Source organism: Prinia subflava, chromosome 1, assembly GCF_021018805.1.
Source record: "Prinia subflava isolate CZ2003 ecotype Zambia chromosome 1, Cam_Psub_1.2, whole genome shotgun sequence".
Classification (NCBI taxonomy): domain Eukaryota; kingdom Metazoa; phylum Chordata; class Aves; order Passeriformes; family Cisticolidae; genus Prinia; species Prinia subflava.
Genome location: NC_086247.1, coordinates 110,104,650 through 110,122,653, shown reverse-complemented (window position 1 = coordinate 110,122,653; position 18,004 = coordinate 110,104,650). Strand labels below are relative to the sequence as shown.

At 40.4% G+C, this 18,004-nt stretch overlaps 1 protein-coding gene across 4 annotated transcripts in view; it reads left to right on the top strand.

Moving 5' to 3' along the window:
• TMEM108 (transmembrane protein 108) overlaps positions 1-18,004 on the top strand; it is a 162,303-nt gene that overhangs the window by 79,002 nt on the left and 65,297 nt on the right. The window lies entirely within an intron of this gene.

The following is an 18,004-nucleotide window of genomic DNA, read 5'->3' as shown; positions in this document are numbered from 1 at the left end:
ACTGACAATTTTCAGTGCAAGCATCATAAGCAACAACTTTTCTTCAAAATTGTAGAGATTAATTAAAATAGGACTAGACAAAGTGTAAGTTTAACCACTTGCTGTCATGTTTTACAAGGGAAATTGCTAATATCCAGTAAAAATGAAAAAAAAAAACAACAAACCAAACCAGTTTTTTTAATGTTGTCACTTCAATTTGGCAGAATGTCTGGCTCCAATATACATATTTTCATAGCCAGTTTTGTATGGATTTCTCTTACTCTGGCCAAAGCAAGAGAAAAACCAGGAAATCATGCTTACGTTGCTTGGAATGAGCAATGGAAGGACTGTTATTTTTATTGGATGTGTGAAAATTAAATCTAAGAAATATTTTGTGAGCTGTTACAGAAATCTGGTTACTATCATGTCTTTACTCGTGCTCATCAGGGTACAGAGTGAGAGATTTCTTTTGCTTTGCTAGGTTGGTTGATGTTCTTATTCCTTCTCCAATGACACAGGGGAAACAGAGGTGTGTCCTCATGACAGTAGAGGGGAGGCTCCAGAAGTGCACCCAAGATTATTTTGCTCGAGCATAAAGCTAAGCCAGATATGCCTCCATGACCTGCTCAGCAGCGCAACTCTGGTTCCCAGAGCTTTGGTGCCTAGCTGGAGTGCAGTGTGGGAAGAGCTTCTCAAGGAGAATTTTAACCAGAAACCTACTGAAGGCAGGGGGGGCTGTGGTATTTTTACCATAGCTAAGGACCCAGAATACTTTACTGCATTTTGCCATGTTGAAATGTGATTTAATTCTAAAACTAACTTGGTTTCTGGATCAACATTAGGTTCATTGTAAAGAAAATATGAAGCAGAACTGTATAAATATGTTTCTACCAACATGTAGAGAAAAGAAGGAAGGTATTATTAGTTCATCCAACCTATCACAGTGTTGTGTCTTTCTGTAACTATTTTTATTTTTTTAAATACCATGTTTCCCTGATTGGCAGCATTCCCCTTTGTTATCCCTGCTGCTTTAAACTGTATTTTCAGGGTCATATGTTGAAGAGATAGGTGGCAAATAGAGGAACACCGAATATAAAGAGGAAAAAACCAAGAAAACTTTATATATGTATATACACACACATATATAGTGTGACTGTGCAACAGTATTGTCAGATCTGTGATGTAATTTCAAAAGATGGTTTCTGAACTTACTACTTGTAATGACAGGTAGAAAACTGCTTTGTTTATCTGAGTGCAGCAAAACCTTGTAATAAATGTAGTTTCCATTAACAAATGCAGCAGCAACGATAGCTATATAAGAAGTATTTTGGGCATCTGAAATGTATTTTTTCACTGGTTGGTTTATAAAAAGCCTATGACAAGTTACTTAATTTCTGTTATGCCAACTTTCTTTTAGATGCCCTGAGGTGTGTTACCTAAGCTCACTTTTCCCCCAGTTACATCACAGTGCTAAAAACAAACTCCAAGACAGTGCATTGTGTCCAAGGAAAAGGAAATTACTTTAATGTGTTTCCTGTAACTGTTCTTTATGGTATAAGAAAGGCCTGCAGCATGGTCTTATTTGTTTCATTTGGACAAAAGAGGAACATTGCTGCTACTATACAGTTGAAGAAAAAGCAGACTTTCAGAGAAAGTATCAAAAGAGGGTTTTCTGCTTTGGGCTGATTCACCAATGTCTTCCACCTGCCTGCCTTCCTCATCTGCAACTGCAACAAGTGAGTCTGTGGTGCTGCCTCGATAACGTGGCAGTGTTTTTGTCTTGTCTGCTGTGGCATGAATGAGTGATTGAGACCCAAGGCTATTGAGAGAAGTGCCCTATGTATGCATCCTTGTAAATGTGAACACAGGGCATTCATAAACACAGAAAACCTAGGATAGCTGGAACAAAGTGTTGATGGGTTTTGTAGACACAGGGATCAGCTGGAGAGACAGGACTGTGTGCTTGTGGATGTGCCTGTGGCAAAGAAATGTCAGAAGAAGCAGTTTCACCTCCAAACTGGTGTGTTGTTATGAGGCTTGCCACATTTTGTTTGAGTCCCAGCTGTGCTCCTGGGCCAGTAGTGGCTACACTCATTTGTGAATACTTTCCCACCTCTCTCCATTTGTGCTCTGTTCAGCTGTGTTTGTGCAGTGCCTGCGACAGCAGGACTCTGTACTCTAGAGGGCTTCTTGGCTTTGGGGCTGGAAGAAAAGACATATAGTTATTGGTTTGATTGTCAAACAGTGGGATTTGTTAGCTGTATTTTTAAAAATCAAACCCATATATAAATAAGATTTTGATGGTAGCTTATGTCTGGGTTTTTTGGTGAATTTCATACGAGTTATGTAAACATTCTATTGCCATCCATATTCTTTTGCTGTGCTTTCCAAAAAGAGCGCATTCCATCCATTCATGCCGATCAAGAATAGCATGTGAAAATGGCACTAGCAACAGCTGCTCTTTTGAATAGAGTCGTAGCTGGCTTGAATCTGATCCCAGCTGTCAAGAGGTAGAGTTTGTGAAAATTGTAGTGCTACACTTGGCCCAGGACAGGGGCTCTGGGCGATGCCACTTTACCTCTAGTCATTCATAATTTATGAATAAGTAATCAAACATGTGATGTAAAACTATAAAGAAGTAGTGCTTTCATACTGTATCTTCAAAGATTCTATTTAATCTGAAATCTCTTAAGACATTAAAGAAAAAGAAAACCTTAAAAGATTGAAACAAAAAATTTGGAAGAGGTTTCGTAGTAAGAGCTCTTTGAAGTCACTAGCTGGATTGAGTTGATGAGGACCAATTAAAGCAAAACATGTGTCCACAATTTGCTGCCATTTGTTCTAGGCACATCTTTATGGATGAAGTTTGTTGCCTCTGTAATGATGAAGATGCAAATGTCTTTCCCATGAGGCTGAGCGATCTCCATTTTTTATAAAGACCTAATGTGATGATTTAAGCCCTACAGCGTGAGCCACAATGTGTCTGCGTTTTCTGTAATAAAACATGCACATGATAATTTGCCATGGGTGCACTGTTCACTCAGGGCTTCCAAGTTGCATATAAGATAGAGAAAAATGTGGGGACTGGTGGCTCGTGAAGCTCTTGGTGCACAACCTCTATATGGGACATTCTTCCACAGGCATTTATTTTCCTGAAAAAATGCAAAGACTTATTTCTTGTTTACTTACAGCACTACGGTCTGTGTGAGGACCTGTCACCATAGCCTCTGAAACAAACGGCCAAGTGCTTCTTCATGTCATTAGCACTTAGTGTGTTCCCAAGTATCACTCTTTCATCTCAGAAGCCTGGCATGATGCCCAGCAATATCAATAGGAAGAGTTTCCTATTTGCAAGTATGTACCACTCTGTAGTAAAATGAGCAAAAACAGCTGTGAGTGGCCGTGCCTTATAACACAGGCTGTCACGAGGCTTGTATCCCCTTGCTGTGGATGCAGCTTGCCTTCCCCAGTGTTAACTGGCAGTCTGGCTGCCTCTCAGTCAAGTCTTTGCAGGGAAATTCACCCTGTAGAAAGGGTTAGCACAAGCCTGCACTTCATTCCAGTCTGAAGCAAGTCCAGGGGCTCATCCCTCTTCTCGTAAATATTTGATAAGCAATGTGAGTTTGTGAAATCCCTGTATTAGAGAGGACCCAGTCATAAGTATCTTCTGAAAGGCACTGAGCAGCATTACCTCCTAATGCCTCTTGCCTCTGGTAGGAGCCCACACCCACCAGCTTTTCTGTCTATTGCCAAGTGCTGTCTGTGAATAATTACATGTTATTAATAAGATGGTATGCACTGATGGCTCGTTTATACAATTACACATGGCTCATTTAGAGCAAGTGAAGAGGCATGGTAACAGGACAAAAAAACTGCTGCCAGATGCAGGGGAATAAGCTGCTCTCTGCCCACAGTAGTAGATGAGATGTGAAGAAATGGATTTATAGAGCAGGTAGCTTGACATTAGGTATCAGGCAAAAATGCTTTATCAGGTTAGGGTATTGAAACCCTAGAACAGGCTAGTCAGGAGGATTTAAGTCTGCCACTGAAGCACCAAATGGAAAAAAAAACCATCTCTCAGGGGAGACAGAGGTCATCTAGATGATTTCAAAAGCTCCCATCAAATCCTCTGTTCCTGTGACCACTAGGTACTGTGTCCTTAGTGCAAATGAGCCTGCTTGCTTCCACAGAGAGCTCTCAGCTTGCACAAGCCATGTATAATTAATCCCTGAGCTAGAAATGTACAGCTGACATGGGCTTAAAGGTAATGGGGATCACTTGATACACATCAGCAGAGAGTGTCTTCCTATCATTCACAAGGACTCAGAGAGAGGAAAGAAAACAGCATTTTTGTTGTGCTCTGCTAGACTGGCAGGTATTAGCTTGAGCATAGACAACAGCAGGCAGTGGTTATCCAGCAACAGATTCCATCTGGTTTTCTTAAAAATTAGAAAGGTAAACAGCCTCTAGCTATGCAGTGTATCATGCACAAAGCTTTTTGGGATGCTCACTGGGCTGAGGCATTTGTTTTTGAGAGTCACGTGTCTTGGTAACAGCCTGCCTATCGGGCTGCTCACAGCAAGCAATCCCTCAACACTTCCTTTTCCCAGAATTCAATTAAAGGTTGTTGCTTCAGTTTCTCAGCAAAAACTGCCATCTTGAAAAAAGCTGCAACGTTGGAAAACAGACCTTGTAAAAAGGGCCTTTAAAAGCAAAACAATGCACCTTATAAAGCAACTAAGTAGAATATACACTTTCTTATCAGATGTAGGCTCCACTGTCCTTGATGTGTCCTTTAGTGAGATTTCAGCTGCACATAAACACAACAGGGAAGGTTCCTGTTTGCTGCCTGAATAAGCAAAACTCTGTGAATTGGATGGCTCTTGCAATTCCAAAACGGAGATAGTTCCCATGAATAGCTTGCAGTATTTATTTTAAATTTCCTGGTTCCATGAGCATTTGTGCCCTTAAAAGCATTACAGTTTGGTAGGATTTCCCAGATAATGTGAACTCCTTAACAAGTTTGAGGTGCATCTGTGGGGTGGGGATCTTCTGCCTTGTTTTTCCAAGAGCAGTTACAAATTCAGGACATAGCAACACAAACAGCTAACATATTGTGTAAAATTCTCCACTTTTCTTGTATATTTGCTGAAACACAGAAAGAATGTGGAATAGGCCTGGGGCTGTAGAATTTCAGGTCATGGTTTAGGTCCTTGACTCTGAATTTGGGATAAAAAGCCAACAGGCAGTTAGGTTATTATATTTGCTCTTTCTATTTGCAAACAAGTGATTCGTGCCTTTGCACATATCATTTGATAGTCCTAAGTATGTTCTTGGCATTAAGCACCTTCAAATTTATACTTATACTGGTGCTATTTACACTAGGACCCTGTAGATTTTTCAAAATTAATGAGCACGGATTCTTCACAGTGTTTGTATTCATCAAGCATTCACACACCAGTTGTGTGACATTCTGGTAACAATGTCCATGATTAGTATGCTAGAAAACCAAGAGATATTAAGTATTATTATATAAGAAAACCAAGAGATATTAATACATATTAATAGGTATGCTTAGCCAAATTTTAAAATGCTGCAAGGATTTGGTTTTAAAATTCCTTACCACCTTAAAGCAATAATCTGACATAAACCCACAATATTACTTCCATCTTACGTCATGAATTATTTGTATTTTGGACCCGAAGTGATCCCCACTGTATGACACCATATCTGTCTAATCTGTTTTAGATTCAGTACTGTTTGCCTCAAGCCCTGAGAGAGATGTTTTAGAGGGAGAGAGAATAGGCAGGAGTACAGATGTGACTCTCCTTTATTTTCCCTTTCAAAAGTCTATTCATCTATCTCTAACAAAAATGAAACCTCAGGAACAAAAACGTAGCAGCCTGTGCAAATTCATGTGTGTGTTTTGAGACCCAGCATCAACAGAAGGAAGAAATGTTGCTGATGATCAGGCCTAGCAACCATGAAATATCAGTCCTATTGAGTTCAATGGCAAAATTCCCATTGACATTAGTAGGATTGGGATTTTATTCCCAGCATTCATGTTCCCAGCTTGCTTTGATATGTTGTAGTATAAAACAAAAATATCCTGTCAAACATTTATTTCTTTCCCCAAAGCCTTTTTTTCTTCCTGGCTGTGCCTAGGAAGCATTGTTATGGTTTCTGACACTATTGCAATTAAGGCCTAATTCAGCAAAGACAGTTAAATATGTAAATTGAGTTGTTAGCTCCAGCCAGACTGCTCCTGCAGCAGCCACTAGCCTTGGGCTTGAATCGCCATTGAACTATGTTCCAATAATTTGAAATAAGAAAATTTGTATGTCAACCTGCACACTGGTGTCTCATGTCCATGAATTATCCAATGGCTATGACAGTGTTCCTGCAGGAAAGAGAGAAAAATTGCTGTTAGATACTCTGTTACATTCTTATCGGATATTCCCCGTGTGTGGACTGCCCTGCACAAGGATTTGTACCACTGCTAGCAGTACCAAAGCAATATTTAGACCCCTGTGCTTAGGTGCTGAAACTTTTATATGTTAAAAGTGGCTCTGACTACTTGCAATGCCTTTGAACTTTTCTCCCTCCAGCCACCCCTTGGCATGCTACATTCCATTCTTTTTGAGCAGGAAAGCCCTAACTGTGGATGTTATGGCAGCTTTCATTGCTCAGTTGTGTGTCCATTGTAGCTCACTGCAGGCTGTGTAAATAATTTACTTATAAAATTGGGCTCACTGCAGGCTTATTGCTGACCTTAGCAGGAAACAGTTTGGAAGAAATACACAGACACCAAAGTGTCACCTAACTCGGCACCATGTGATGGGTATTATCCTTGTCACTTCTCTAGACAGAAAATATGTGGATGCCCTCTGCGGGTCTACAAAAATTCTCCAAAGAACTTGAGCATACACCAAAACTGAAGCACATTCAACTCAGTGAAAGACTTCAGAACTCCAGCTGTGAAAAAACTTGGTGTGAAACATCATCCAGGTTAGCCTTTGGAACAAAGCCTTTGCTTCTAGAAACAGTGCATCCCTCTGGTCCTTGTGTGAAGACAGGCATCTGCAAAACTTCCTTGACAAATCCAGGCCCTGTTCATAGTTGCTATGAATGCATTGTTTTGTAGCACATTATTGGTTTAAACTACATGCATCCTCTAACATCTGAAACCTCAAGGGCAGGATGTGCTCCCAAGGTCTGGGAAAAGCCAGAGTCTGCTTTCATATTATTTTATTCCCCATATTATTTTTGGATAAGAGGAAGATGTTTGTTATATATTCTATGCAAGATGTTTGAAAAGTGACCTTAGGAAAAATTCTCTACCTCTGCTCTGGTAACTTAAAGCCATCCCTCTGCTGGGTTCACAAAAGTTTCTTAGGAAATTAGGAGAAAAAGTTTATAGCGGGTCACAGCCCTTCAGCTAGAGAAGGCAAGGGAACCACAACACTGAGGCCGTATTTCCTTGGTGTTGAGGTGCTGGGCCTCCACTCTGGCTGGGTGCATCTCATAATGTGCATCACGAGTGCCCAGGAGGAACCACCACTTTAAGTTTTGAAGGAAGAGTGCAGTATAGCCCAGCCAGCTTTCCCATGACTGAGCTATTCCTTTTGCTCAAGACCAGGCTCCTGGTCATATCCAGGGCCAAGGACAGGATTTCTGGGGCCAGGTTTTCCATATCAGCAAATGCTTAATAACTGATCTTGGCACTCAGTGAATTTTCCTAAGTACCTAAGCAGATTAACCTGCTTTCTTCCTGGTGGCTTGAGCAGGGAACTTCTGCAGGTGGCTTGAAGAAGTGCATGAGGCACGTCTCTAATGCAGAGTGCCAAGATACTTTGGAAAATCTGATCGCTTTCCCTCGAATTTAAGGCAGCAGTCTTTGTTTCAAAACTATGTAGTGCTATGCAAAGCATGAATATTTTGCCTCAGAATTCAGAGTAATAGTCAGTGCTTGCTAAGACCAAGTTATAAGGAAGGGGGTGGCGAATGAAGGCACGTGGAAGGAAGCAAAACACTGTGGGTGGGTAGAGACATGGCTGGATATTCCTCATTCAAAAGTAAATAAATTAATAATAAAGTAAATACATCCATTTCTTATTGCAGGTTTAATTGCAGTCTTTAGGTGTATGTCACATACCCGTTGAAACACTTGTGCTGATTGGATTCATTGTGTGGCTATTTTGTATTTATTAGATTGTTGTTCCTTACTCTCACTACAGCAGCATGTAAATATCTTTTCAGCCACTGCTATCATCAGTAGAAATGTGAGTGCTGTGACAGAACAAAGCTTACTCTGCTTGGAAATCTAAAATACTGCTTAGAGGGAAATGTTCAGACCACACAACAAATTCTGTCTCATGAGGTTTTTAACCCATGAACCTTCCTTAATGCTAGAAAAGGAACAAGCAATTCCCTCTCATCCCTGAGGAATATTGGTCTTAAATAAGTTGATGACCAATGTCCTCAGTTGTTATGAGTCATTGAAAGAGACCCTGAAAGAGTTTGAAATTTTTGTGCACTCATAGGAGACTTCAAATCACATTTTATTGCGACTTTCAGAGTGAACCAGTGAGTATTAGTGACAATACTTTGGTGTAAACTGTGAAAAGCTGAATGATTTCTGGCCACAGTATAAATCCATTTTGTAAAACCCATGGCTTTGTTGCTGCTGGAATTCCCATGCAGACAGCCTGGGAGGGACGCTCAGTTTTCTAATATGAAGTTTGTCATTCTTTATGCATTTGGAAAAGTCACTGCATCCTTCAGTTAGCATTGCATGGGAAGGACGATGACTTTGCACTGTCTTCTAAAGCATTAGATTTCACTGGCTTCTGTAGAGGCTACAAATTCATTATGCTATTGCAGCTTCTCATTGCTGAGGGCATTAACAATTAAGGTGCAAACACCACAATGAAGATGTCAAAGAGAGGAAAGTAAAGATAACAAACAAGGAGAGAACCTGATAAATGAATATCAGCATGCTTGCAGAGCAAAACACTTGGGTTTGTATAGACAGACTTAGTTTTGCCTTAAAGCATAGGGAGAGAAAAAAAGTGGCTTAAAATCCTGTGAACTTTCAGCCTTGTCTTGGAGGTGGAATGGATCAATTATCTCCCATTTTTTGTTCACTTCATCAGTGCAGTGGTTTGACACTATTTTTTCCTTTGAGAACCTGACCATTTCACCTAGTTCAAAGCTGTTTTGTTGTGCCATTTCAGGAAGGAAGAGCTGTTTTTCTGATCAAGGTTCTGTACATGCCTGAAAGCCTCACATTAAATCCCTGCCCCAGGACCTACTTCTTAATGCTGAGGTTGTGAAGCATAAAGTTAATCACATTACAGTCTGTACTGCACAGAGGTGCCCTGAAAGTTATTAAGGATGAAGCTTGTGTTGGAGAAAGGGCAATAGGTGCTTAGGGAAGGAGGATCCTCCAAGACTGATTCCCAGGAGCAAACAAGGAGGATGTGCAGGAATGGAGTAGTGTTTACAGCTTATTAGGAATGGGCAGTAGCAGCTCTTTCTTTTTTTTTTCTTTTTTTTCCTTTTTTTTTTCTTTTTTTTTTCTTTTTTTTCTTGTTTTTTGCTTGTTTTTTCTTTTTTTTAATGCATAACAATCCCTTATGGGAGAGATCATCTACAAGATAAGAGTGATAGAGCCCTGGGCCTCAGCTATGCACACTGCAGTGCATCTTTTCTTGCCCTTGGGACATTTATGACTGGGACCATTAGCTTCAAAGTCACTGCTCGGCAAGTATGTGACTGACAGGGAATCAGATATAAATCCTCTAGCCGCTGAGGTGGAGATGAATGGAGACAGGATAATGCAGAGAATACTTAGTGTACATTGTCAAAGAAAGGGCTCCTACAGGAAGGTCCTCTTTCCTTGCAGTTTACAGAGCTACAGAAAACCTGTGGTGAGTGGGGTGCAGTGTGCATAGACTTGACTAGATGTTATTTCAGGAAAATTTGTTTCAGAAATGAAAGGCAGTTCTGAAGAAAAGTCTTGGTCTGAATTGTTGTTGGGAACATCTCTTAATGCTCCTAGCTATCAAGCTTCTCTCAGTTCCAGGGTACCTGTTTTCACCAGTATTTTCCAACATGAAAAAGATCCCTCTTTCTTGCGAAGAAGGTGGTGACAACATTTAACGACTTCTGTCACTTCTTCTCAGCCCTGAGGAAGCCACTGTCTCTTCCTGTGAATGTTCCTTGCTCTTGGCACTTCAGTTCTACCAGAGCAGTGTGCCTTTTCCACAGTGGTTTTCACTGCTGCATCAAAATTTTCAGCTTCATTCCCCTGGTTCCGTGGCAGCCCAGAGCTGCAGAGCACAGCTCAGCACAGCAGCCTGTGCTTCTGTGGGCTATGGGCTGGCTGTGCTCCAGAGCAGCCCCATCACAGAAAGAACAGCTTGAGGGTTACAGTCAATTAGCATAAATTGCTAAGGGCCCAAAATATGTTGCAGAGCCAGTGTGGATTGTTAAGCCTCGAAACATGTTCCCTTTTTCTTGCTTCTTTTTTCTCTGCTGATTCTGTGGAGGAGAAAAGGCTTAGAGCCCATTTTTGTCATTCTCAGAGAAGGGATGTAGCTGATGCAGCTGGAAGAATAGGGCCAAAAGCACCTCCTAATACCCAGCAGACCCTGGGCTGTTGTTTTTGTCACTGAATTTCTCAGTATCTCCAGTTCCTGCATGTCTTATCTATTGATTTGTAAGCATTTGTGGCTAGAGGTTGACAGTATTTGGATGTGTTATGCAGTGCTGAGCATACTTTTGGCTCTTATTTAGTAATTACAACAATTAATAAGAAATACCATATGGCTAAAAATATTGTAACTCTCAAAAGAATTCTTGGGCCATTTATTTTTTGTGCATATGAGTGTGTGCCTCATTTAAGCCAATTATTTTTGTATTAACAGGCATTGGTTATGCCATCCTTCTGCTTTTATTTCTAGTGGTATTCAGATTATTACAAAAAGTGTGAAGAGTGGATGAAAAAAAGAAATCAGTTTCCTAGTATTTGTCTTCTAAAATTAAATTTTCTGGTTGAATAGTCCTACCTTTTATCCTCAAAGGGATGTGTCCCCTAGGGGGAACATTCTCTGCACCCTCAGGTGCCTGCTGTCAAAATGTCAGAGGATAGGAGAGGAATCCAAATGGATTAATGAATCCAAATGGATTAATGAATCCAAATCCTTGTTTGGAAATCAGATGGTGTTTGATCATGGCTTTACCATCTTTAACCACAAATGTGAAATTTATGGACTAGGGACATGTCACTCTCAAAATTCATTTCCCAGGTTGTGTTCCCCTCTTCAAACACTGCAGCAGAATACGATAGAGTCCCTCTTACTCCCCCTCTTGTCAGTTATGGGAGACTGGGAAATCTCAGTATTCAGTGTTCCAAGATGAAATTTTTAGGTCTAGCAGAGATGGTCCTTTTTAGTAGGGCATAGACAAGTGTAAAGCCTCTTTTGTCCTATGGATTGAAGGGATTCAACCTTTATATCTGTGGAGGAATGGAGATTGTACATGGTCCTGGTGTATCTCCAGACTGCCTCTGTGTGTCCCACTTTTTGCACTGGAGGCTATGACAAAGTTTCTGTTCCTTTCGGTGATATTTTGACAGCAACGTGTTGTTACTGAGCCTGTGATCTGGTGCAAAGGATGCATCCATGTGTGTTTGTACTGGGCAGCAGCATCCACAAGGGAACAGGAAACACAGACCAAGGACTTGGGTTGCCCTGGTACTTAAATCATCAAAGTAGCAGAATTTTAAAGTAAGGAATGAGCTTATAGAAGTGTATTTCTGTAAAATTCAGCTTTTAGTACAATATGATGCTTATTGCTGTTAAGAAAGGACTAATGTAGTGCACCTATTTTAATGATAATTTCAGAACTATTTCTTGTGTTTAAATATTAAGTAGAAATTATTGAAAAGCTTTGACTACTGCCTTTTTGAGAACCAAAGCACAGGTAAGTGAATTTTTAAGATGTGATCTGATATGCTGAGGGGGAACACAGGGGAGAGACATGTAGAAGAATTCAGGTTTGTGTTAGTACTTTTTAAAAAATAGCTAAGGTGTTATTTTGTGAAGTAAAGTTGTTTTGTGGTGGCAGATGTATAAAGACATTGGTTGTTTCAATGTCAGGTGTCACTGGCAGATGAATAACAAGATTGTGGGAAGAACTGCAGTCAGATCAGCAAGGCTGGTTCTTACCAGTCAAAGAGCATTTGGAGATTACAGTATAGCATGGAGAATTTATTGAGGTGATTTATCCACAGTGCTTGTGAATACATTACATCCATACTCTGTCTCTACTAGTGTAGAGTGGATCTCAATACCTACAAATGTATTATTGATGTTACTTTAGAAAGCAGCACGTTTTTGCATGGTTTCAATATCCTTCATGTTCATGGATTTTGAACATAACTCTAAAACTTGCAGTAAATCTTCTGCTGTTGAAATAAATAAATTTGGGGAAAACATAAAAAATACTTACACAATTACATTTGATAACATTACTCAGTCAGCCTTTCTGCTGCTGAGAGCTCCTGACAAACAGAAATGGAAATTTCTGTAGAAGGGACTTCTGAAAGAAGCAAAGGAGGAAAATTGAATATTCTGGTTTTGCCTGCGGGGCTGTCTTCTTGTTTTGGAAGCTTCCGTCAGTAGGTGCATTTCGTAGAAAAGACAGGTGGAGAAAAGCAAGCTAAAAAAAGGTGACAGACAAAGCACTGTTTCATGTTAAGTACTCTGTTTTTCCTCTGCATCTATAAGTTCTTGTTCTGTGAGGGAAACAAAACCAAAAAGACTTGTTAGAGGAGGAGGCCAAGAACTTTTTTTTTTACAGTCAACGATAAAACAATCATGTGAGAAAAGACTGTACAGTTCGTGTGGTTTCCTCTGTCATGGTATCACAGAGGGTGAGTTCATCTCTCTGCTTTACAGTGTGAAGCAGTTCCTCAGCTGTTCACCTCATGCTCACAAGATCCATTAGCTGACCATGCTGACGTTGCCTGCTGCCCAGTCTTGCAGATCCATATATTTTGTTGCTCAGCATCTACAGCCAGGGATGAGTTACCAAAAGAAGTAATTCTTTACAGCCACCAAAGAATGATCCCTACCCAGGATTTTTTACTGCAGCATTTCTGAACAGTCCTTGTGAAGTGCAGAGAAAGGAGTCTGGCAGAGCTGTCCCTTTTGGCATCCTCTTGGAAACTACCACTGGAGACAGGAGGAGAAGAGTGGTGTGTGCAAGGGTAGCTCCCCCAGCAAGAGTGGGGAAGATTGCTGTCAGATCAGTGTGGCACCCTGCACCTCAAAGCTGTAGTGAGAGAGAAAATGAAGTGGTTACAGGAGGCCAGTCATCTGTGGCTGATCTTTCATAGCAAAACATATTTTCTACAGTGCATCTTCCAACAGCAAGAGTAGGAAACAGTCATGACTTTAACAGTGAGAAAATTTTGCCTTTATAACATTATTAGCTGCAATGGTTTCACTTTGACAGCCCTGAAATACACAAGACACTGAACTGAGAATTTTGAATTTTGCAAAATTCAAAACTTGTATTTTTGCACTGAGTTATGCCAGGACACTGTGGAAGCCTCTGATAAATCATCTTTAAAGCTTATGTTTGCTTTTCTGAGTAAGCCAATATATATTTGTACAGAGGCAGTAATTTTTATGCAGATAAGCTAGGATGCCAATAGTGTTATGTTCGTCATTTTATAAGATCAAAAATGCATTCATTTATAATATTCATTCCAATCTCAAGACCCGGTTAATTTCAATGAATTTCAGGGTCTGGTTTGAGGGACAGTGTTTTAATGAAGATATAAATCAGCAGTCATAAGCACCTCTTGCTGTTTTCATACGTAAAATGAGTAGCTGTAGGTTCACTGATAGTGCTTTTGGTCACTACTGAAGATGTATTTTTCCAACAGGTCTGGGACTTTGTCATTTGTAATAAACTGTGAGAATAATGGATTCAGAACTGTACGTGTCTGAGGGCGAGAGGTACCTCATAGTCTACTGAATTTGCCACATATTTCAATGTTTTAAAATATTAATTTATTTTTATTACATTTTCTAACCAATTTGTCCATTGTTCAGCATGAGAGAATTTCAGCCTGTCTGCCATACATGCATTAAGCACATCTCCTACCCTTTGGTAACAGTCACCAGCCTCTGTAGATTGTTAAGGCAATGCCTCTAGGGCAAGTTTGTTTATGAACCACATCAATGCTGTGCTTTCTTCCCCTTCTCCTACCCCATTTTCATTTGCAGAGGGCCTTGGCACTGCTGTTTGTCAGAGGAATGTGGTAGGATTGTTGAACAGGAAAAGGGGAGAGGCACAGCTCTGCCCACAATACATTCAGGCAGCTATCTCCAGGAGCTGCAACAGCAAAGGACACGACATGGAGAGTCATCAGTGACTTTGCAGATGCAGTAATGTTCTGGTGAGGGTAGTGGAATTTCAGTACTGTTTTGAGCTCAAAAGCCTTTACAATCCCCAGCAAGGGCTGGGAACATGTTTGAGTGCTCTACAAACATAGAGGTGATGGATATGTGTGAGTGAAGTGTGTACCCTGCTGTTTTGTGGTCTGGCGGAGAAAACATTGCTGTAATGCGTTTCACAAAAATGTTGCAGAACTTCTGAAGTATTTTGTGAGGAGACGCTAAAGTTACCAAACTATCTCCTACAGCCTTCACAGAAGAGGCAGAAGCTAAACTGTGTTATGGGTGGCTAGTCTTCACCCCAAAAGAGTGCTTCATGGCACAGTTTGGAGATGATGTAAAGCAGAGACCTTGGAAATGTATGTCTGACTGCTATGCTTCTATAGTATTCCTGTCAGCAGACTTCTAGCTATTTATTCAGCTTTGAATGGAATTATATTTGTGATGGCTCCTCTCTAAAGCCAGTTTTTGTGATGGAGGGGATTAATGGGTCTCTTTTTTAAAGGAGCTTTTCTTAGTTCTAAGTCAATATGCTAAAAGCACCCTTAGGCTGTTTTTAATGTATGTTGGGATTACAATACTCTAAAACATTGCTGGCAGTGATGGAGCACATGCAGTTTTCATTCTTTTAATTTTATTTCCTAGCATTTGAACAGGAATTAATCAGACTGTGAGGAGACCGCTGCAAGGTTTAGGTAGAGTTATGGCTGCCCAAGCTGCTTTCCTCAAAAAAAGAATGTCTGTCCATTTCTCTGTGAGCCTGTCTATGCTGGCAGTCACTTCATCAAATACTTAGCCTGAACAAGAGAATGGAAAGTCCAGCTGAAGAGAAGTTCCAGAATTATTGAAGAAGGAAAAAAAGTAGTCCTAAACTTCTCTAAAGGTCGTCGTTAAAATTAAGATAAAAATCGTTAACCTGCTTTGGTAAAGAGGAGCCTCAGCAGGTACAGGTCAGTCAACTAGGCAAGAGTATACATGCATGATGGGAGTGTGGATGCATTGGAAATTAGGGTTGTAGATGCACTAGAGGTTTAGTTTTTAGTATTGTTTAAGAAATACGTCACAAAAGTGAACGAGAATGCAAGAGCCTGAAACATACTCCATTCACTCCACACCAAAAAGAAACACATCACCAAAGGGAAACCCTGGGATCTCTGCTGCTCCCAGTACCACCTTCAGGTTTCTTTCTGAGTTTTCATCTTTCAGTATATGAGTTTCTTGACAGCAAATTCCTTCATTGCCATAAGGAACAAATAAAAGTAGTTTATTATTAATGCTTCTATCGGGTTTAAAGATCATACTCTGTGTTTCCAGCAGTGTCAGACCACTCAAATTTCTTTAATTCACTGAATCAGATTCTTAGTGGACAGAAAGAAGGGCATGATTAGCTTAGTTTAAGTCATTATTGCTCCATGGAAATAAATCACAAGGCAAGTAAGAGAGTTTTGTCTGGCTTTCTTGTGTCCTTCTGCTAGAGTTCACGTTATTGAAAACGCTGTTTATTCTCCAGGAGCTGGTCAGGTAATGGTCATCTTCTGGGCACAGCTTTACTGCAATTAATAAAACAGTGGTATTGTATTTCAAACCCATAGATTTAGTAGAACATTTATTTGCAAAACCTAAAGCTAGTAGATATTAATTAAAATATTTTTAAAAGGATGTACCTACTGTTTTCCACTTTAGTGTAGTCCCAGAGAAATATATATGTAAGGTCTGTGCCAGTCCTTTTTTGCGTGCAGCTGTTCACATAAATGCTCTAAGTGAAATCCATCAAGCATCTCTTAATTTATTTTCTGATTCTTGATAATGTCTTTCTTTTGCTAGTACAGCATTTAAGCATTGTCAGAACACAGCTTCAGATTCTCATCTTGATTGCTGTGATAATTTAATTTTCAGGAGAAAAATTTAATTCAATAGATCATGTTTGGATTTATACTAATGTTAAATGTGATCTGGTTCATTCTTCATGTGTTCCAATGAGAAAGCCAATCTAGTGAATTATTTTAATATTTTCGTATCCCTTCTTTGCTGCAGTTGCTTTAAGTTTGGCCTATTTATGACAGCCCTAGATAGTAAACAGGTATCTAGGCTGGTTGACTGTCACGTGAGAGACCAGTAGTGGACATCTGGCTGGGGTGGGATGCTCTGTAGGAAAATGATCCCCTGAAGTGCACCGATTTTGCAGCTATGCACAGCGCAAGGAGGAAAATTGTGTGGAGTGGCAGATGGATGCCTCTGGCTGACCTCGCTGTAGGTGCAGGAGGAGCAGATGGCAGGCAGGGTAATGTCCACACATATGATTTTAGGTACCTTTGACCCTCAACATAGCTGGGTACAGTAGCAAGGAAGACTGGAATCTTGTGGGTCACTTTTCTGTGGTGCAATGTGCTCCTCTAGAAATTCAGACAGAGACACAGTTATGAACAATTATGAAAGAATAATGCTGTCCATTATTTCTTCTTCTGAGGCTCTTGTGGTGTCTTGCATGGAACAACTGAAGAGCTCACTCCCCATTAGCAAGAGCTACAAATTAACCACCTGTAACTGTTTCTGTGTTTCATGTGCTATAAATACATGTTGTAGGTAGAAATAGGTACTGTAACCCTGTTCGTAATTAGTTCTGTGCCTCTTTTGCAGGTGAGAAGCCAAATCTATACAGGAGTAGTTATGATAGGTTACTAATTGAGATAACTTACTATGTAAATTGTGTGAAGACTCTCAGCAAGTTAGTGATAGAATAGAGCTGGAGTGCCACCTTTTCTGTGTAATTCCTGGTTGTGGTAGGTTTTTGGTGAACATGCCCAGATTCTGAAGTTTTCCTCAAAACATTTGTTTTTCCTTGACTGGTCTTAGTTCGTGTGATGATTTGATCAAAGCAGGAGAGTGATGATTTGACCTGAGATTGCTTTTATTTCTCTGAGTGATGGCTGAATAATTCTCCTTTTTTCTTGAATGAAGTAATGCCTGATCATGAACAGACATTAATCTCTACTGAGAACATTTTGTATGATGGGAAAATGGAAAGAAAATGAATCACGGCTTTTATGCAGCACTTGGCTTTCTTCTTCTGTAGCAGAAAGAGCTGAGTGGGTTATAGGAAGGGTCCCAGTCCTTCTCTTTTTGGTCCCAGCCAGCAAGCAGCTAAAGGCTAGATACAGCAAAGTGACTGCACAGCCAGGATATAGAGACCAGGCTAATCTCTGATATGACAGAGCCCACTGACTATTGAGGATCCCTGCAGCCACCACAGCAGCAGTCTTGCCCACAGTAATTGAATCATACAAGGAAACCCTAATTTTGGGAAGCTTCTTCCTCTCACCTATGAACAGACCCATCTATCTCTCTCTCGCACCTTTTGGGAGCCACCGGAAATCGGGTGTAGAGATGAATGAGGCTGTTTAAGGTGAGGAGGGTGAAGTTACTGCTGCCAGTAGAGTTTCTCTCAAATACAGCCATTGTCAGGGTTGTGCTCCTCAAGTGTCAGGGACAAAAGCTGAGGAAAACTTTATGTAGCTTATTATTTCTGATGAGAATAACAGTCTTTTTGCATT